Source organism: Puma concolor, chromosome B3, assembly GCF_028749965.1.
Source record: "Puma concolor isolate L17-30 chromosome B3, mPumCon1.1.hap2, whole genome shotgun sequence".
NCBI lineage: Eukaryota > Metazoa > Chordata > Mammalia > Carnivora > Felidae > Puma > Puma concolor.
In genome coordinates this window covers 62,302,156-62,323,763 of record NC_141672.1, presented here as the reverse complement: position 1 = coordinate 62,323,763, position 21,608 = coordinate 62,302,156, and the positions used below count along the sequence as shown (strand labels likewise).

General features: G+C 36.6%; 1 protein-coding gene across 3 annotated transcripts in view; it reads left to right on the top strand.

The window, feature by feature from the left end:
• MIPOL1 (mirror-image polydactyly 1) overlaps nt 1–21,608 on the top strand; it is a 346,637-nt gene that overhangs the window by 23,763 nt on the left and 301,266 nt on the right. The window contains exon 1 of one of the 3 annotated variants that reach the window (XM_086709891.1): nt 17,965–18,051. The exons of the other annotated variants lie outside the window; for them this stretch is intronic. The gene's annotated coding sequence lies outside the window, so the exon portion shown is untranslated. Of the gene's footprint in view, nt 1–17,964; nt 18,052–21,608 lie in introns of those variants that run through there. 3 annotated transcript variants of the gene reach the window in all.

Sequence of the window (21,608 nt, the reverse complement as noted above, 5' to 3'; positions counted from 1 at the left end):
CAAGGTTATATAAGTGGAATCATACGTGTTCAGTTGTTTGAAGCTGACTGCTTTCACTCAGCTTAATGTGTTTGATATTCATACAAGTTGTTGGGATCAACCTTGTTCTTTTTTATTACTGAGCAGTGTGCCATTCACTGTGTGTGTGTATGTATGCATGTATGTATATGTGTATAGCAGTTTGCTTATCCATTCATGTGTTAAGGCTGATGTAGTTGTTTTTGAGTGTTTGGCTGTAGATTTTTGTGTGGACATGAGTTTTCATGTTTAGGGTAAATACCCAGCAATGAGATTGCTGGGTCAGATATTTATGTTTAACTTTGTAAGACACTGCCAAACCATTTCCCAGAGTGACTGTACTGTTTTTGCATTTCCGCTTGCAGTGTGTGAGAATTCTAGTTGTTCCTCATCCTTATCAACATTTGATATTGTCAGTACTTTTTTTTTATTTCAGTCTTTCAAGTGTGTATAGTAGTTATCATGGTTTTAATTAGTGTTTCGCTAATGACTCATATGCTTATCTGCTGTACCTATATCCACTTTAGACAAGTGTCTATTCAAGTCCATATTCAAGTCCCATTTTTATTGTTGAGTTTTGATAGTTATGTATATGTTCTGCGTACAAGTCCTTTGTCAGATATGTAATTTGCACATATTTTTTTCCCAGTCTGTAACTTGTCTTTTAATAATCTTGGCAGTTCTTCAACAGAGCATAAATTGTAAATTTTGGTAAGGGCCATTTTATCATTTTTTTCCCCTTTATGGATCATGCTTTTGGTGTCATTTCTAAATGCTTGGAGTTTTTTGAGCTTCCTCGACCTATAGGTTTGTAGTTTTCATATGCCTTGGGGTACTGTTACTTTGCATGTCTAAAAATTCTGTTTTATTCTTTTGAAGGTTATCATTCTTGTTGTTTCTTAAGAGACAGTTAACTCGTACAAACACAGATCATAAACCTTGGCTTTCCAACATTGCATTAGCTGCTATCTGCTCAATTTTTAATCTTTCACATGCTGCTTTATTGATAGCCTCATTCTCTGGTATGCCTGCTGCTGATCAGCCAAGGATTTGGGTAGCACTTATAATCAGATTTGGATGCTTACAGTTTTTGTATCTTCCTTGTTTCTGGAGATCTTCCCCTTAATTTTCTACTACTCTGCCATATATTGGACTCTACCTTCTCAACCTCAGACCCCAGCTCTCTGCTGCCCTTACTTGTTTTGGAAACACATTCAGTTAATAAAGCAGCAGAGTCATAAACCTCACCTATTTCAGCTCTGTTTTTCAAGGGTAGACTGTGCTTCTGCTGTGGGGTTTTATTTTCTTGTTGGTGAATGCACTGGATTTTCCCCTGAGTATGTCCAGTTTTGTGGTCCACCAGAGATTTGGGCAGTATTTATATACTCAGATTTTGCATTTTACTTACTCTGATTCTCTTATATCCAGAGTCTTACCCTTATATTTCCAGCAATTCTTCTGGTTCTGAACTCTGTTGTTTGCCATCTCAAGCCAGCTGTGATCAATATTCTGTTGATAGAATTGTGGGAATTGGAGAATTTTCTTTTTGAAGTTCTAATTTTTCAAGAAGAAATTCTTGTCTTTTTCTATGTTGGGATGCTTTCCATTGCCTTAATTTTGTCTAGATTTCATAATTATTATCTGTAGGAAGGTTCGTTTAAGCACTTCACTCTGTTGCCATTACTGGAAATTACCACAGGAAAATTTACATTTCAGTTGTTATGTTTTATGTGTAGTATCTTCATTTATTTCCGTTTCATATATGTTAATTCACAGTTCACTTTTTACTGCTTCATGTTCTCTGCATATATTTGAAACCTGTTCTTATTTTTTTTAATGTAATATGAATGGTTTTGTTATTTGTAACTGATAACAGCCCCAAAGGCTGAAATATTTGTGGCTTGTCTGTGCAATCCCTTTTTTCCCTTGTGATTCTTCCTTTTGGTTCACTACTTCTTTCTATGCGTATTTTTCACTGTGTGCTTGCTACTTACTGTATTTTAAAAGATTTTTTTTTTTTTTTTTTTTGGTGAGACTGGGATTCCTTGAATGAAGATACCTTTCTCCAGAGAAGATTTGCTTTTACTTGTGCCAGGTGCCAAAGGGCCTACCATTCCAGGTCCATTTGAAACTAAATTGAATGTTTGACATTTTTTGGACCACCCAGTTGATGTGAATTTGAGTTGCAGACCTTTGAAAGACCTGGCTTGTGATGAAAATTTCTTAAGTGCCCTTTTTCTTGTTTTTTTTTTTTTAATTAATTAATTATTTTTTAATTTACATCCAAATTAGCTAGTATATAGTGCAACAATGATTTCAGGAGTAGATTCCTTAATGCCCCTTACCCATTTAGCCCATCCCCCCTCCCACAACCCTTCCAGTAACCCTCTGTTTTCTGTATTTAAGAGTCTTTTATGTTTTGTCCCCTTCCCTGTTTTTATATTATTTTTGCTTCCCTTCCCTTATGTTCATCTGTTTTGTATCTTAAAGTCCTCATATGAGTGAAGTCATATGATATTAGTCTTTCTCTGACTAATTTCGCTTAGCATAATACCCTTTGGTTCCATCCACATAGTTGTAAATGGCAAGATTTCATTCTTTTTGATTGCCTGGTAATACTCCAGTGTGTGTGTGTGTGTGTGTGTGTGTGTGTATACATACATATATATATGTATGTATATATACACATACATATATACATATACATACATGTATACACATACATACATACATGTATACACATACATACATACATATATACATATATATATGTATGTATATACACACACACACACACACACACACACATATACACCACATCTTCTTTATCCATTCATCGTCGGTGGATATTTGGGCTCTTTCCATACTTGGCTATTGTCAATAGCACTGCCATAAACATTGGGATGCATGTGCCCCTTTGAAACAGCACACCCGTATCCCTTGGATAAATACCTAGTAGTGCAATTGCTGGGTTGTAGGGTAGTTCTATTTTTAATTTTTTGAAGAACCTCCATACTCTTTTCCAGAGTGGCTGCACCAGTTTGCATTCCCACCAGCAATGCAAAAGAGATCCTCCTTTTTCACATCCTTGCTAACAACTGTTGTTGCCTGAGTTGTTAATGTTAGCCATTCTCACAGGTGTGAGGTGGTATCTCATTGTGGTTTTGATTTGTAGTTCCCTGATGATGAGCGATGTTGAGCATTTTTTCATGTGTCTGTAACCATCTGGGTGTCTTTTTTGAGAAATGTCTGTTCATGTCTTTTTAGTCCGAATTCTGGCCTCATCTGAATCTCACCTAGTATATAATAGGCAGTCGGAAAATATTGGCCATAGTCCTGCTGTTAATATTATTATACTATGTAGTCTGTAACCACTTACTTATAGAGTGACCTTTAGATAGTTTCTAGCATTCCTGTCTAATATCATCTTTTAGAGTATTTCCTTTAGCGTCCCCCATTTTTTTTTTCCTGGAGACCAAATAAGTTTGATTTTTGTTTAATTCTTTTAATGAAACTATAATCCCATTTTTACATCATACCACTATGGCAGAAAGATTAAAGTCTTATGGTCGTTTGAAACTACAGCTGCCATGGTGATTAAAATATTCAATAGTCCTTCTTGAGTAAAGGTACGAGTAGGTCTTCTCCAGTGTAGTGGAGGTATATACTGTTATACTAGCTTAGTGAGGCATCCATTCCACTTTTGAATAGATTCATCTTTTTTTGTTTTTATTTATTTATTTTGAGAGAGAGAGAAAGAGAGAGTGAGAAGAAAAACACGAGTGGAGGAGGGGCAGAGAGAGGAGAGAGAGCGAGGGAGAGGGAGGGAGAGAGAATCCCAAGCAGGGTCTACACTGCCTCAGCACAGAGCTCGAACTCATGAACTGCGAGATGATGACCTGAGCTGAAGTCTGAGGCTCAACCGACTGAGTCATCCAGGTGACCCTAGATTCATCTTTCTAAATGGACTGCCAGTCTTGACCAGTCTTCCAGAAGAGAGCACCATCTAGTGTTTCTATTTGTTATAACAAGTGTATTTCTTCCTGATGAAATGCTTCTGGGAACACCATCTGGGCTTGGTTCAATAATCTGAGTCCATCCCTAGGGCTCTGTTGTTGCTCCTTGATTGTTGGGGCCAGTGTTGACAGAGCTACCACAAATTCTGTTGGCATTGAGTACCTGTGGCCTGAGTGTAATTTAAATATAATGTACACATCCAAATGTATTTTGTGCCCCAAGAAATAGTCAATTAGGTGTATTTCACTTTCAGATGAAGTTTATTTAGTCTGCATAAGAAACAGGTTTGCTATAATAGCCCTTTCCTGAATTCCAGGAGTGAATCTATTCATGTTATGTAGCCACTATATTGCATCATATTCACTCTTTTAGGGACCATTCTTATTCCATGAATGCTGTTCCATTTGCATTCATGCCTTTTATAACAAAAAGAGCAAAGCAGCAGACTTTTTACACAGTGAGTAAGCAGCAAGTGATATTTTTGTCCTCATACCCCAGTAATTTTCACAGGAGGGAGTGATGTTGATTGGTGGCAATATAACACACCAAATGTCTGCTGCTTATTAGAGTTTATCCCACCTGAATCACAGGTAGAATCTTTGTTAAACACTACAAAGCAATCATCGTGATAAAGATAACCAACAAAAATATGACTCAAATGACAGACAGTTCTAATTTACTGCCATTTAGATGTGTCATTAAGAGGATTTTCCTTGATATGTTCTCTTTAAATCCCTTCACATCAGCATTTGTTCAGTTTTCCCATGCTAGAGGTAATGGATCAGTTGTTTTCTCCCAACCTTAGTCATTCTTACTTTCTTGCTCTGAGAAGTTCTTGTGGCAAAAGAATAGTGGCATCCTTTTTTGTGTCATAGCCCATTTCCCTACCTTATGATTGACCACTGTTTGTTTCCGCTTATATTTTTTTTAACCTGTATTTTTCCTACCCCAGTGGAATGCTGTGATTTGGTCACGCTGCCTGTCCATACAGCAGGCAGTTACAGCAGACTTGCTGAGACCTTTGCTTTTGTTTGTTCCCAGGTGTTCCCAGGAAAATTTTATACAATTTGACAAATCAAGAATTCTAGGCACTCTTGCTTGGTAATGAAGTAGTACTTCTGGTTAATCTTAATTTAGCTATATGCGGTGAAGTCATGAGCCACTCCAAAGTTTCCTTAAGAAAAGGTACAAATTGTATGTTATGGATAACGTGTCTTCTGCAGCAATATCTCCCTCTGTTGGCACTGTTAGCCTGTTCTGAGCACATCTGGGTCTGGCAGGATGAAAGAAAAATTTGTGAGGTGGGGAAGATAAAACTGTGAAGTGCATCATGTCCATCCCCTAACTGCCGTTCTGGTTCCTAGAAACTTTTCCAGTGGAGTCCCCTCTTACTTCCTCTCATATTTAATTTTAAAATACAGTGCCCCAGTCAAGTTAACCAGCCCTTGATGCCCTTATATTCTATCATTTAAGTAACAGATGTTTTAATTGCCCATTCCAATTTTTAATGAGATCATTACTTTGAGGGTAATAATATTTTAATTCCTTGCCCATTTTTATAAATAGGTAACAATCATAGGAAACATACCCAGGTGGTTGAAGCTGATAAGTTATTCTCTGCTCCTTTAATTGAATTCTTGTCAATTGCTTTTATTAAAGTACGAGCAAAGCCTAGAGTACAGTAGGTGTCAATTCTAGTCACTAATCATTTGTTAGGTCCCTGTAGTAGTGGTAGGGGTCTAATGTGGTCCACTTGCTTCTTGTTTTTTTTTTTTTTTTTCTAAGTAGGCTCTATGCTCAACGTGGGGCTTGAACCCGTAACCCTGAGATCAAGTTACATGCTCTACCAACTGAGCCAACCAGGCTTCCCTACTTAAATTCTTAAAGCAGAAGTTCCCTTAACATTTTTCATGATCCCCTTAGTGTCTTAGTAATATTTTCATGTGCTTCTAAGCTGCCCCCTTCTGCCCCCTTCTGTTCGTCCACATTAATTTTTGCATGGTATTTGCTTTTTATCCCAGCAATGCAAAGATATGAAGTCATTGAAAAGAATGTAGACATTTAATATTCTAACAATCAACTCCCTTGAACCAATAGTTCACATGATATTTAATGGATGTTGCTATTTCCTGTGAAAATTTAAAATATGCATGGAACCCCTCTGTGTTTGTTGTAGTGTTTGGAGATACCTTGGCACCTAATTTGGGAACGATAGGTCAAAGGCCATTTTCAAGCCATTCATATTGACTATGTGTGTGGGTGCACATGTTCTAATCTAGAAGATTGTTCATTAATCACAGATAAAATCCATTCGATGGAGTGGGTATGTGTGTGTGGTAAAATATACATAACATAAAATTTAACATTTTAGCCATTTGCAGGTGTACAGTTCAATGGTGTTAACTACATTCACAGTGTTATGTAACCATTGCTGCTCTCTATTTCCAGAACATTTAATTACCCCAGATAGAAACTCTGTACCCATTAAATAATAGCTCCCCATTTTCTCCTTTCCCAAACCCTGGTAACTTCTCTTTGCTGTCTCTATGAATTTGCCTGTTCCAGGTACCTCATATAAGTGGAATCATAGAGTATTTGTCCTTTTGTGTCTGGCTTATTTTATGTAGCATAATGTCTTCATGTTGTACCATGTGTCAGAATTTCCTTCTTTTTAAGGTTGAATGATACTCCACTGTATGTATATAACACCTTTTATTTACTATTCATCATCTGTCAATAGACACTGGGTGTGTTTACACTTTTTGGCTATTGTGAATAATGCTACTATGAACATTCACTTACAGGTATCAGTGTTTGAGTCCCTGCTGTCGATTCTTTTGGGTATATACCTAGCCGTGGAATTGCTGGCCCATAGGTAATCCAATGTTTAACTCTTTGAGGAACTGCCAAGCCATTTTCTACAGTACTTGTATTATTTTTACATTCCTGCCAGCAATGCACACAAGTTTCAGTTCCTCTACATTCTTGTCAACACTGGGTACCTTTAGTTGTTTGATAATAGCCATCCTATTGGGTGTGAAGTGAGTGGTTTTGATTGGGATTTTACTAATGACTAGTAATGCTGATCATTTTTTCATGTGTTTGTTAGCTCTTTGTATATCTTATTTAAAGCAATATATATTCAAGTCCCTTGTCTTTTTTTTTTCTTAACTATTGAAGGCTGTGGTAGTCAGTTTTGAGACTTTTCCAGATTATATTTGCAGATTATTCTTTGTTGTGTGTGATCACTGATGTCTCTGTCCCTTTGGCTCATGTTCAGCTAATATTTTTACAGAGTTTCCTTGAATGCCAGGAGCACTTCCAGTCTTTGCAGATTGCCTCTTTCTTAAGCACTCCTTTAGCCCTTAGCTAGGCTTGCTCTGAGCCTAGTGACTAGCCTGAAATGAAAGCTTAAAGTCTTCTTAGGTATTTTCTGAACTTGCAAGTAGCTTTCTAAATTCCCCTATATACTTGGCTGCTTTCTATGTCTTAATTTCCCAGACTCTCCCCCCAGTTTCTCTTCCAGGCTTTAGATTGTCTATTTGATGTCACCACTCTTCTTACCCGGGGTGTCAGTTGCCTTACAGCTTTTACAAGCAATGTTTGCCCCTTTACCCACCTGCATTCCAAGTTAGGTGATACAGAGGCAGATGCTTTGCATCAGCCTTTCAAGTATCCCCCACACAGGATAGAACAGATATGTACAATAATTTGCATATCAGGTCTTTTCTGCTATCCTTTAGAAGAATGAAGAAGCTGGGAACCAAGTTGCTACTGTTACAAGAACAAGACCACCGTTGCACTAGAGAATGGATGAGGGAACATTAAGAAAACACCACAAAATTCTCCTGCCATTTTGAACATGGCTTTTTATGGATTGGGTGTTTGCTTGGTCACTATTAACTTCTGATTGTTTCCCAGAGTTTCAACAGAGTTGGTTCTGACAGTTCCTGCTTGTTTTTTAAAAATATTTTAGGGTAATGAGAGCTTGGAGCTTTCTAGTCTGCTATTTTGCTGTCATTCCTCCTACAGATTTTTAATACAGTTTTGCTTGTGTGATCCATTGCTCATTCATTTGATGAATTCAGGATGCTAGTTCTAGAGGTCTAGGGCATTTACCTCTGCATTCCAGCCCCCCTCTGAACTAGCACTTTCATTTTTTTGATAAAGTTCTCATAGGGATTTCTATAACTGGATATTCCATAAAGGGTCATTTTTTATTGCCCAGTCATCCAGGGCCTTTTTGCCATACTGTACTGGAATGACCCAAGATTTTGTGAATATCTAGATCTTTCCCCAGAGACCCATTTTGCAGATTTCCTTTACTACCTTCTACCACGGTTTTACTGTCTGCAGGCTGTATGTGCCTTATTTTCAGAAACATTGCAGCTGTCAAATAGCCAATGGTATGCTAGTAATGGTAAGGGATTGACTCTCTGGAGGAAAAAAAACCAAAAAACAAAAACCCCTTATTTGTTGCTTTTTTTTTTTTTTTTTTTTTTTTTTTGCTGTGTAATACTCCTACTATACCTGAAGCATAGGTGGTATAGTAGGAGTTGGATAGAGAAAAATGGCTCTTGCAGGCTAGCGTTAGCACTCCATTACAGTTAGGGAACTCGTATTGTTAAAACGAATGGTACATTTTGCTTTGGCTGAGAATCTTAGGGTTCACGTTATACAGCAATCCAAACTGGGAAGTTCTGAGAGGGCATTTATGTCAGTGGCCTCAGAAATGGTGAGTAGGCCTGTATGTGAATGTAATGAACTCCTCCTGAACTTACCTCTGGAATACACTCTTGCATAGGAGATTTCTGTTATCAGTAAGTAAGTTCTCCTGAGTGGCCTTCTCCTTATTTGAATGATTCTTTGACAGCATCTGGAACATGATGGTTATTTCTTGCTTCAGGATTATTTGATGACCTTCGATGATAGATGCAGTTTCTACCAATACCAACAACAAGATAGCTGTAGTCTTTAAAAGGTCTGTATTTAACACTTGCAAGGGGCAGTTTTCCAATCTCTAGTCATCTCCTGAGAGTCTGCTGAGGTGTAATAATCAGTTTACGCCTAAGGCTCCTGTCTTCCTTTATGTGTCAGCATTGAAGATCCTTCTAAAATAATTTGAGCACTGAGATCCTAATGTTCTAGACTCTTGGACCTAAAGGCATAGCCTGGGAGACAATACTTTGTGAGTCTTTTTTGATTATTTTGGCTGAGGGCCGTCTTCAAATTCAGGTATCTTTTTTTTTTTTTTTTTTTTAATGTTTATTTTTTGAGAGAGAGAGAGAGTGTGAGCAGGGGATGGGCAGAGAGAGGGAGATAAAGAATCTGAAGCAGGCTTCAGGCTCTGAGCTGTCAGCACAGAGTCAGATGTGGGGCTCAAACTCACTGTGAGATCATGACCTGAGCCGAAGTTGGACGCTTAACTGACTGAGCCACTGGCATCCCAAAAGTCTGTTATCCTTAAACATGTTATATATTTCTTCTCCCAGTCTGTTGCTTGTCTTTTCATTCTCTTAAGGGCATTTAAAAATATATATATATTGGGGCGCCTGGGTGGCTCAGTCGGTTGAGTGTCTGACTTCAGCTCAGGTCACGATCTTGCGGTCCGTGAGTTCGAGCCCCGCGTCGGGCTCTGGGCTGATGGCTCAGAGCCTGGAGCCTGTTTCCGATTCTGTGTCTCCCTCTCTCTCTGCCCCTTCCCCGTTCATGCTCTGTCTCTCTCTGTCTCAAAAATAAATAAACGTTAAAAAAAAATTAAAAAAATATACATATATATTTAATTTGAGAGAGTGAGAGGGAGAGGGAGCATAAGTGGGGAGGGGCAGAGAGAGGGAGAGAGAGAATCCCAAGCAGGCTCCCCACTGTCAGTACAGAGCCCGACTCCAGGCTTGATCCCATGAACTGTGAGAACAGGACCTGAGTTGAAATCAAGAGTTGGTTGCTTAACTAACTGAGTCACCCAGGTAACCCTCTTAATGGCATTTTTTGATGAAGAGAAAAATTTTAGTGATTGACAAATTAGACTTCATTAAAATGTATAATTAGTGTTTTATGTATACTTTTTAAGAAATCTTTGTCCATCCCAAGGTCAGTTAGATATTCTTCCTTGTTTTCTTTTAGAAGCTTTAGATTCTATGTTTAGATCTGTGATCTAGCTCAGATTAATTTTTTGGTATAGTACAAAGTAGGGATTGAGGGTAATTTTTTCTGTGTGGATACCCAGTTGATCCTGCATCATTTATTGAAAAGATTAGCTTTTTCCATCACTGTGGATTGTTTGCCATAAATTAGGTTATGTGTCTGTGTGTGTGTGAGTATGTGTGTGGCGAGGGTCTATTTGTGTACTCTTTATTCCACTGAATTATTCCTGTATCCTTGCACCAGTATCACACTGTCTTAATTACTTGGCTTTATAGAAATAAAAGCATGTGTACTGGGAAGAAAAAAATGTCTTTTTTTTTTAAATTTTTTTTTGAGAGAGAGCACACATGCATGCACAAGTTGGGGAGGGGCAGAGAGAGAAAGGGAGACACAGACTCCAAAGCAGGTGTCAGGCTCTGAGCTGTCCGCACGGAGTCCGATGTGGGACTCAAACGCACGAACTGTGAAATCATGACCTGAACTGAAGTCAGATGCTTAACCAATTGAGCCACCCAGGTGCCCCCAAAAATGTCTTTATTAGCAAACAACATAATTATATATGTAGCAAATCCTGAAGCCTCTATAATAAAATGAGCAGAGTTTATAAGTGAATTTAGTGAGGTTGTAAGTTTCATAGTCCAATACAAATATCAATTGTATTTCTGTATATAGCAAAGAAAATTGAAAAAGTGAGATAAAACAATTACATTTAGGGTTGCCTCGGTAGCTCAGATGGTTAAGGGTCCAGCTCTTGATTTCGGTTCAGGTCATGATCTTATGGTTTGTGAGTTCAAGCCCCATGTCAGACCCCATGCTGTCAGCATGGGGACTGGTTGGGATTCTCTCTCTCTGTCCCCCTCCCCCACTCTCTCTTGTGCACGTGCTCACTTGTGTGTGCTTGCTCTTTCAAAATGAATAAACTTAAAAAAATTACATTTACAAAGCATCTAAAGGCATTAAATACTTGGGGTAAACTTTATTAAATATGTGTAAGACCTTTAAACCAAAAACCAAAACCAAAAACCAAAAACCAAAAACCATAAACCATTGCTAATAGAAATTAAAGAAGACATAAGTAAATTAAGAGGTATGTCATATTTATGAATTAGATGGTTAAACTTTTAATTTCTTCTTAATTCATTTATCTCCGTCAGAAATTCTGGCATGCTCTTTAAAAAGAAATTTACAAGCCAATTCCAGTATTTATATGAAAATGCGCAGGGCTTAGCCAAGCAATATTTTAAAAGAATAACAAAGTTGTAGGATCATACCTCCTAATTTCAAGACTTACTGCAAAACTGATGTAATAAAGGCGATTTGGTATTCGTGAAAGGATAGACATGGAATACAAAAAGAGCCCAAATACAGACCCCCACATACATAGCCAACTGATTTTCAAACAGGTGCCAAGGTAACTCAATGGAGAAAAGATATTCTTTTCAGATGGTGCTGGAATAATGGGAAAAAGTGAACTTTGGTTTTTGCCTTATGACTATATACAAAATTTGAAATCAATCATTGATCTAAATGTAAAACCTAAAACTATTAAACTTATAGGAGAAAACATAAAAGAAAATAGCTGTGGCCTTAGAGTTGGTAATATTTCTTAGAACACAAAAATATTAGGCTAAAAGAAAAAGATGATAAATTGGACTTTATTAAAATAAAAATATTTTCCCAGATGACACCATTAACTAAAATGAACAGGCAAGCCACAGACTGGAAGAAAATATTTATAATGCTTATATCTGGCAGAGGACTTGTTTTCAGAATATATTAAGAACTCTTAACCACTGGGGCACCTGGGTGGCTCATTTGGTTGAGCATCCAACTCTTGATTTTGGCTCAGGTCATGCGTGGAATCAAGCCCCGTGTCGGGCTCTGCACTGACAGTGTGGCGCCTGCTTGGAATTCTCTCTCTCCCTCTCTCTTTCTCATTCTTTTTCCCTCTCCTGCGTGTGCATGTATGTGCACATAATCTCTCTCAAAATAAATAAATGAACGTTAAAAAAAATAGAACTCTTACCACTTATTAATTAGAACAAGTAACTCATTAAGAAAAAATGGGCAAAAGAGTTCAACAGACACTTCACACAAGAAGTTGTATGAATGGCCAATACGCATTTGAAATGATGCCTATCATCGTTAAACAGGTTATTCAAATTAAAAATCATAGGATATTACTGCATACACAAGAAATGATTAAAATTAAGACTGAAGTAAGTCATGGAAGTAACAGCATGGTGAATATAGTTAACAATACTGTGTTTATATTTGAAAGTTGTGAAGAGAGTAGATCTTAGAAGTTTTCATCACAACAAAAAAAAATTTACAACTGTGTTTGTTATATGTTAACTAGGCATTGTGATCATTTCATGATATATACAAATATCTAATCATTGTTGTACACCTGAAACTAATATAATTATATATGTCAGTTATATTAAAAAAAACTGGTAAGGCAAAACACGTCTGTTTTGTCTTTTCCAGTTTACCATACCAGCTACAGTGAACAGTAAAAGATACGTGTGTGTGTGTGTGTGTGTAAATTTACATATTTATATTTATATTTATATTTATATTTATATTTATATTTATATTTATATTTATATTTATAAAAAGAGTGTCCATACCAAGTTTTAGAATGTGGAGCATCTGGAACTCTCACCCACGGCTGGTGGATGTGTAAAATGGTACGACCACCTTAGGAAACAATTTGGCTGTTTCTTACACAGTTAGTATGATCCAGCAGTTCGACTCTGGATATTTATTCAAGACAACTGGGAACCTGTGGCTGCAAAAAGTTTTGTCCTACCACACTTATTACTGTTTTATTCATAATAGGCAACAATTAGAAACAACCCAAATATCCATTAATAGGTGAATGGATAAACAAATTGCAGTGTATTCACACAATAAAAAGGAATATTACTGAGCAAAAGAAACAAACTAGTGTTTTATACAACATCAGTGAATCTCAATTATGTTAAGTGAAATTTCAGATACAAAAGAGTATTGGCAGGGGCTCAGCTGAGCTGGAGAAAGCTGATTGGCTAGGTGTCACTAGCAGTTAAAAAAGGTAAGCCAAAACAAAATTAATTGTCAAGCCTTTAATCACTTTATGTGGTGGTATATAGCAAGAGACTAAATGGGGAAAGCACTAACTTCCCACTGGCCCATCTTTTCCCATGGAACAAATGCACCCATTTGAGGGTGGGGTGGATCAGCACAGACGTGGGGGTCATCTCACAGCCTAGGGAGCCCCAAACAAAAAGCTTCTGTACTTTTATGGACCCAGGTTGAGCAATGGGGACTTCAGGGGGTAAGAGTAGAGTACAGAGAGGAGGGAGAGAGGGAGGGATTAGAAGTGGAAAAGTACTATTCACTAGTCAAAGTGGAAAAAAAGTATCCTCCTTCCCCCACCATTTAAGGAGATCTCCTGATGAAGATCTTCCAGATGAAGAGACCCCTGAATAGCTAGTAATACAGATGTGCCTAAGAGCCTGGCCAGCCAGGTGGGCTGAGTTCTCGACTACAACTCTCTTCAGAGACTGCAGTGCAATGGTTGTGCAATATCTGGTGTAGGGAAAGCAACTTCTTCCTGGGAGGCCTGCCAGATGAAGGCTTTGTAATTGCCTGTGGTTGGGTTTGCAAAATCACACATAGGTTTTTGGCTAGGAGCTGGACTCTTCAAGTATACATTGTATAAGCCCATTTATACAAAACTCTGGAAGTAGCATCTAATTTATATAGTAAAGGAACACAGATCAGTGGTTGCCTGGGATTGGGGAGTGGGGTAGATTTATTGCAAAGGGGCATGAGGCAACTTTATAATGGTATTTTTTGTTATACTATTGCAGACAGTTGTCAAAACTCACCAAATGTGTACTTAAACAGTGGATGCAACTTTATATAATGCAAATGATATATCCCTCTACTTTCATATTTCTATATAACATGCTTATATTGCTGCTTCTGGATCCCCCTTACCTCAGTCTTATCGCAGATTTCATTATTTCCTGAAGCTATCAAAGATAGGCAAAATGTCATCGGTCACATTATAGGACAGAAAGGCATGCGCATGTGCGCACACACACACACACACACACACACACACACACACCCTAAATATTCCAAGCAGAAAGGACCTTATATAGGGAATAAGAGTTTATAAAATTATTCCAAATGCTGGAACAGAAGTTAGAGATTATCTGTAGACCATGATTCAGCATCATTATATTACTGTTGCAGTCTAGAGGTCAGAAAGCTGATGCTGCTGCCACCACAACTGGCTGTCATACCAGGGGTCTCACACTAGACATTAGACCAGTCCCTGCCACCAGAAACATCCATGTCTGACTTTACATGCTGAAAGCAAACAGGTGTCCTCTGCCTTACTTTCTTCCCATATCTTGTTGGAGTACAACATCTACCTGGTAAAACCTTTCTTTACATTTGGACTATGAGCTGCAAAGAGACTGGAAAATGTAATTTTTAGCTGTTTACGTCTTCCAAATGGAAAGGAAGAGTAAAAGTTGGGAGAACCAATCCAGGTAACTCCTACAAGGAGGTAGGTCTCTGTTGATATGTCTGCCCCTGGTACACCTTCACTTTCTGAGCTGAAGTCAGATGCTTAACTGACTGAGCCACCCAGACGCTCCTGAAGTTTTCTTAATGCCGTCAGGTTTGAATGATTTCCCTCAATGTCTGGTGTATAGCTGTTATCCCATGATTTCCCTCATCATGATCTTAGGTATTCTTTTTACCTCTCTCCTTAGATAGGACCTCTGTTTTCTAAAACCAGGGTCTACTTCTTTCATGCTTTACTCCCTTGTTTTGGTAGAGCACATTCTCTGCCAGCTTCCTGAGAAAGAATGTAAAGGTGGGTAAAGTATAAAGAAATACTTTTAGAACATTGCTAATCCATATTTTTTTCTATGCTCTGAGTGCTATCATATGCTCTTGGCCAGTGAGAAGACTGCAGTTTGTACTATATGCACTCAGCGTTTAAGTGTGGCATTGCATTCTGCCATTTGTTTTGATTTTTAGCAAACAGTTTTGACCAATTGGTAATAGGAGATGTGTAAGTAATAATACTGGACTATAAAAAATGGAGGGGTGCCTGGGTGGCTCAGTTGGTTTAAGTGTCCAACTTCAGCTCAGGTCATGATCTCACAGTTTGTGAGTTCGAGCCCTGCATCAGGCTCTGTGCTGTCAGCGCAGAGCCTACTTAGGATTCTCTGTCTTCCCCTCCCCCCCCCCAATAAACAATAAAAAAAATAAAATAAAAAATGGAGAAATAGTGTCATGCTGATATTAACAGCAATTATGTTGGTGATTCCCTGTGCCTTCATGTAAACGTTGAGGAAACAGGAAAAAGATCAGCAGGCTTAGCATTATTAAACATCTCTTCATATTATGAAGGGTATTAAATGCATCACTCTGATTTGTACCTAACAAAACAGTATAGGTGTGCCATAATTTCAGGAATTTGATGAAAATGAAGGATCATTGCCAAAATATGCTGCTGGAAATGCATCTCTATAGGAATTAAGAAATGTTGACACTGTAAATCTCATTCAAGTTTTCTTTTCCAGGGACACATTCTCTGTACTAATCAGAGTATAATTATTTTGCTTTTCCTTTCTTTTTTCTGTTCGCCCCTTCTCTAACCTTTATTGGACATATGTTAGAACTTTTATCTTCCCTGATTCTTCTTTCTCATATTTCCAACTCTGTTACTCTGTGCTGCATTCCAGGGAATTTCTTCTCCCTTGTCTCCAAATCATCAATTTTCACTTCCAGTGTTTTCTAGTTTTCACTTCATCTGTCATTTCAAGTTCAGTGAACATATTTCTCATTTCTGTGATTTCTGCTAGACCATTTTTTGTATCTATCCATGCTTATTTAGTAACTGCCTGATCTTCTTTAATAGTTACATTGCTTTATCTGGCAATTTAAAAATCATACCTACTTTGATGATTGATTTCAGATTGCTTAGTTTTCTCTAATTCAAGTGTGAACCCCCACCTCTTTTTTGTGTGTCTATAGTATCTTTTTTTACAACAGATTATTTCATATATTTTATAGTTTTGAATGGCTGTGAGCTTATTTTCAGAAGATTTTATCTTGTAAAGGAATCTAGCACATGACCTTTTTTTTCCCTTTTAAACTTCTGGCTGGAATACAGGTTATCAGGTTGTTAAAACAGTTTTATGTTAGTTGCTTGGTTTAAGTGCAGATTTGGATTTCTTGTCCCGCCACGGTTAAAGGCTTTTGGTTTTGATCTTGGGTAGTTAACTTTTTCACCTAATTTGGCAGGTGCCTTGTGTCTGGCTAAGATATTGAACAGGTGGTTGGAAATTATCTGATTGCTATTTAAGGATGGTGAAAGTCAGTGTAGTTGAACCTCTAACTCAATTTGCTCTCAACGTTTTCATGGACTGCTTGGCTTCAAGTCCCACTCTGTTATGATTTGATTTTGACAGGTGAATGTTTACCTTTCTTTTGAGATTTATCTGTGTTTTGTTTTTTTTTTTTTAATTTTTTTTTTCAACGTTTTTATTTATTTTTGGGACAGAGAGAGACAGAGCATGAACGGGGGAGGGGCAGAGAGAGAGGGAGACACAGAATCGGAAACAGACTCCAGGCTCCAAGCCATCAGCCCAGAGCCCGACGCGGGGCTCGAACTCACGGACCGCGAGATCGTGACCTGGCTGAAGTCGGACGCTTAACCGACTGCGCCACCCAGGCGCCCCTTATCTGTGTTTTAAAATATTTATTTAAAAATATTTTAGTCAGTATTTTAAAGTTTGGAATAGTAGCTATCAGGAGGTATTCCAGCAAATGTTTAATTATTTCAATCAGAATGAATTTGAGTTTGCAGTTCCTCAAAATAAAGAATCAAAAAAGAATTAAACTGGGGGAGCCTGGGTGGCTCAGTCATTTAGAACCTGACTCTTGATTTCCGCTCAGGTCATGATCCCAGGGCTGTGGGATCAAGCCCCGCATGAGGCTCTGTGTTGAGTGTGGAGCCTGGTTGGGGTTCGTCTCTCTCTCTCTCTCTCTCTCTCTCTCTCTCTCTCAAATTAAATTAAATTAAATTAAATTAAATTAAATTAAATTAAATTGGGTGTAGGACCTGACCTGTGACTGTCATTTCACCTTAGATCACAGATATACTTATTTCTTTCACTGATAGAAGTTATTACTTAGTAAAATAATTTTATTGTAAACAGTGTGATGAAGTATAAAATTTACCTAATTTGTTGGTTCAGCCATAGACCTAACATGTATTAAAAGGTGACAAGTGTTGAAATTTTGAGACATGGTGTTATAGTCATGATCACTGTTTCTGCTTATGATTCTTCTATGTAAGTCATCCTCATTTAAGATCACTAGGCCTTTTCAAAGAAATATGACTGTTCTACAAATGGGAAAAATCCTCAGGAATAGAAATAAATGTTGTGTAAATAAAATTAGAGAATATTTCAAATTTATATAGTTATGACTACAGCATATCATAAACTTGGTTACTTACATTGCAAGTCAGTAGCAGTAACTTACTAGGATGTTGCTTCAGGGTGTAGCAGATGGCCTGTAATTAGCTTGGTGAGGAAAATGTTTGCTAAAGGTGACAGAGTGTACCTACCCTGTTTCCCATATGCACTAGGTCATTGGTAACATATTGTCTTAGCTTCAGGAAGTTGTTAGATTAAGGTCAGGGAGTAATTCCAAAGCATTTTAATATATTATCTATTTTAGCATTTAATATGTATTATCAGCTGATATTATTTTCTTTTCAGTTCCTGTATGCTAAGATGAAATTTGTAAGCTTTTCTTCAGATAACATGCAGTATAAATCCATGTGAGGTGTGTGCCTATGTATCTGTGAAAGATGTGCATGCAGTATTTGTTGCATGATATGTGTATATATATATATCAGGCATGAGATTGATGGGGTTTTAATAACATTCTTATAGAACATGGAACACTCATTGCTGGTCCTGTGAACGATTATTTAATGGGTTTTGCTAGCAAGTAAATAATGCTGTATATGTCCTTTAATTTTACACTGTGTGTTTTAAACTATCTGTTATGGAAAATCCTAAATGTACAAGAGTAGCGAAACAATATGAACCTGTATGTACACATAACAGAGCTTCAACAATTGTCCTTCGTGGTTCATGTTAGTTAATCTTGTTTCATCTTATTCTGCCAGCCTTTATGAATTCGGCTCCCCTAGCCCTCCAATCTACCCATCCCTATTCCCTCCACAGGATGATACATATTAGTTTGTATTACATACCTCAACCAGGAGGCTTATAATGTTTGATTGCTGTTTTGTAATACCTTAGATATTTATGGCAGTTTTAGTTTTCTCTTTTTCTTCACAGTTTATAAAAGGTTTTCTTACACAGTTAGTAGTGTAAAATGTCAAATTATTTATACAGCCATTTTGACCACAGCCACATCACAGAGCTGCAATTTTCTTGAAAGAAGTAAAGTTTTATGTTTTAAAATGGAAGATCATCAGTGTCTTTTGAAAAATGTCTTTAAAAAATTAAAAGCACACATTGTTTAATGTATTTAATACTTTAGAACACTGTATAATTGTATTACTATTATTTTTTTTATAAATATCTTTAACTCAGTTGATTTGCCATTTAGGAATGTTTTTTAAATGTATTTTCTGAAAAATTTTTAGTGAACATGTACTGATCCTAAGAAACTACATAGTATGATGAAGAAAAGAGATAATGGAATATTTACATATAATTTATGGTTGAAATCGTAATTTTAAATGCAAGAAGAATCAAAGTGTTTATGGAAGGAAATTACTATATATAGGGTGGCTTATATTTTTCTTTTCATACTGTATTTTTATTGTTAACTATGGAATATCTATTTTTAGGACCATATTCTTATTACATACTTTTCGTTAATGAAAATATTTATTAAGAATGACTTAAGAAATTACATGAGCTTTTGTAGTTCTTCAGTTAAAGGAGACTGACAGCTGTGATTTCCTAGATATTGAACAAGAAATTAGAGCCTAACATTTATTTTGCTGTTTAAAGATTTTGTTCTAGTAATTATATTTTGCAACCTAGAAGTTGTCTTTAACATTACAGTTTAAAAAGTGAAATGCATAGTTTGCAGGCAGCACTGCCCATTGAGAATGATTAGGTACTGTAATGTTAGCAAATGGCATAAACATTGTATTATACAATGTATGCATTGCTATTAAGTGTTCAAAACAGGAGGGAAAGTATAACTTGTTTTTGGAATATGTTGATTCTCAGCTTCTATTTGTTAATGTCTCAGTAACTATAAACTACAGAGAATTATTAAATAGCTTTTTGATAAAAATCTGTTAGCATTATGATTCCTGATAATTAATTAAGACCTTGTGTGGTTATTTGTACTTTATTTTAGCAAGACAGTTTCTAATAGCTGTTATTTCATTTGATTTCAAGTGGCTGCTCATACCAGTTGTCATTATAGATTGATTTAACTTGCTCTAATACTTTTTTACCTTTGATATGCCAAGAACTTCAATTGGTTGTGTGGAAATGCAAGCCTTTGTGTAAAGGAGTAGGTAATTGCATCAGAACTTGGCACCCACATGAATCTTATGAAAACAGGCTGTTTGTTCCCTAGAGAAACTATTCTATAAGCTGACTTTGTTTTTATATTCTGTTCTGTGCTAGATTAAGTGATTTAGTTTAGTTTGGCCTAGGGCAAAACGTTTCAGGATATTTTAGAAAATCCTGTATCTCATTAGCTCTCTGAAAATAATACTAGTTTTAAAGTTTTGGTTTTTAAAAATTTATCAGAAGGCTATGCAATGCGATTTCCATTTTCAAAGTGTCATTTGTAACTGGCACTAAAAACAGTCACAGTGTTCCAAGTGGTATATTGTTTTGCCCTTCAAGTTTTGAAAACATGAAAGCCGTTTATTTTAAACACCAAATATTTATATCCTCTTAATTTGATGTCCTTCCTTGATCTTCAGTGATGAGTAACTTACCTTTTTGATTAGTAATTTCTTGATTACTAAATATATAACATGAGAACTATGTGTGACAAACATACGGTAGTCATAATATAGAAAAACTTATTTTTATTATAAACCCTTTAATAAATTTTTTTATTACAAACTTCAAAATCCTGAACACTGTGACTTCTATAAATAAATAGTCCCTAACTGAACAAAGAAATGTGATTGTTTTAAGAAATATTTGCATAATTCTTAGGAAACTTATTTATTTTAAACTTTTCCAAAAAATTCCTACCATGTATTAATTTAAATTTTCACTGTACTTAAACCAAGCAAGCAAGCAAACAACCATAATAAAGTATAATTATAAAAGAGTAATTAGGCAACAATAATTTTTTTTTCAAAGTTTCAAGGGAATCATAAAGATTGTGTCCCTTTTATTCACTTTATATCTCTCAGGTGTAATATGGTTTCCTTCAAAATTTCCTGTTCAGTTCCAAGATTATTAATAAATATTTATTAAGTTAAAAATTGTACATGCACATGGTTAAAACATCAAGTTATGCAGATATAAAATGAAATAAAAATACTTTCTCAGCACGCCTGAGTGGCTCAGTCAGTTAAGCATCCGACTTCGGCTCAGGTCATGATCTCACAGTTTGTGGGTTTGAGCCCCGCATCCGGCTCCGTACTGACAGCTTGGAGCCTGGAACCTGCTTTGGATCTGGGTCTCTCTCTCTGCTCCTTCCCCGCTCATGCTCTGTCTCTCTCTGTCTCAAAAATAAAATAAAAACATTAAAAAAAATACTTCTTTCTCTCATTCCTCCGTATCCCCACCTCAACTCTTAGGTCCTTTTTTCACAGTAACCACTGGTAATAGTTTCCTGAGTATTCTTTGCTTTGCCTATTCAAGCATGTATGCATATGTAAAAATAGTTTTACATTTCTTTCTGTTTTTACTTTTATGTGTTGTACTTGCATTGTTTTGGCCAAAGACATATTCTGAGTAGGAAATTTATTTATCTTATTCACCACTGCCTATCTATCTCCTAGAACAGTGTCTGACATATAATATATAAGTGCTTAACAAATGCTTGTTGAAAGAATCTTCCACACACAGTACATGTATGCATTTATAGTATAAACCATACAGATTTGCTTTATGGTTTACACTTTATATTCTCAGTTTTCTGTTGGTGAACATTTATGTTAAGTCTGTATTTCTGCTAGTCATTGATCCATCTATCCATCCATCCTCCTTTCTATTAAACATATACTGAGTAGTTACTATATGCCAAATACCTTCTAAGAATATAGATGAAGGAGAAGATCCACAGCCCTGCTTGCATGTAATTTACATAGACTTGTAAGTTGGCTGAGATCTATCAAAAACAATGAAATAAAACCTAAACAAATTAAGAAATTT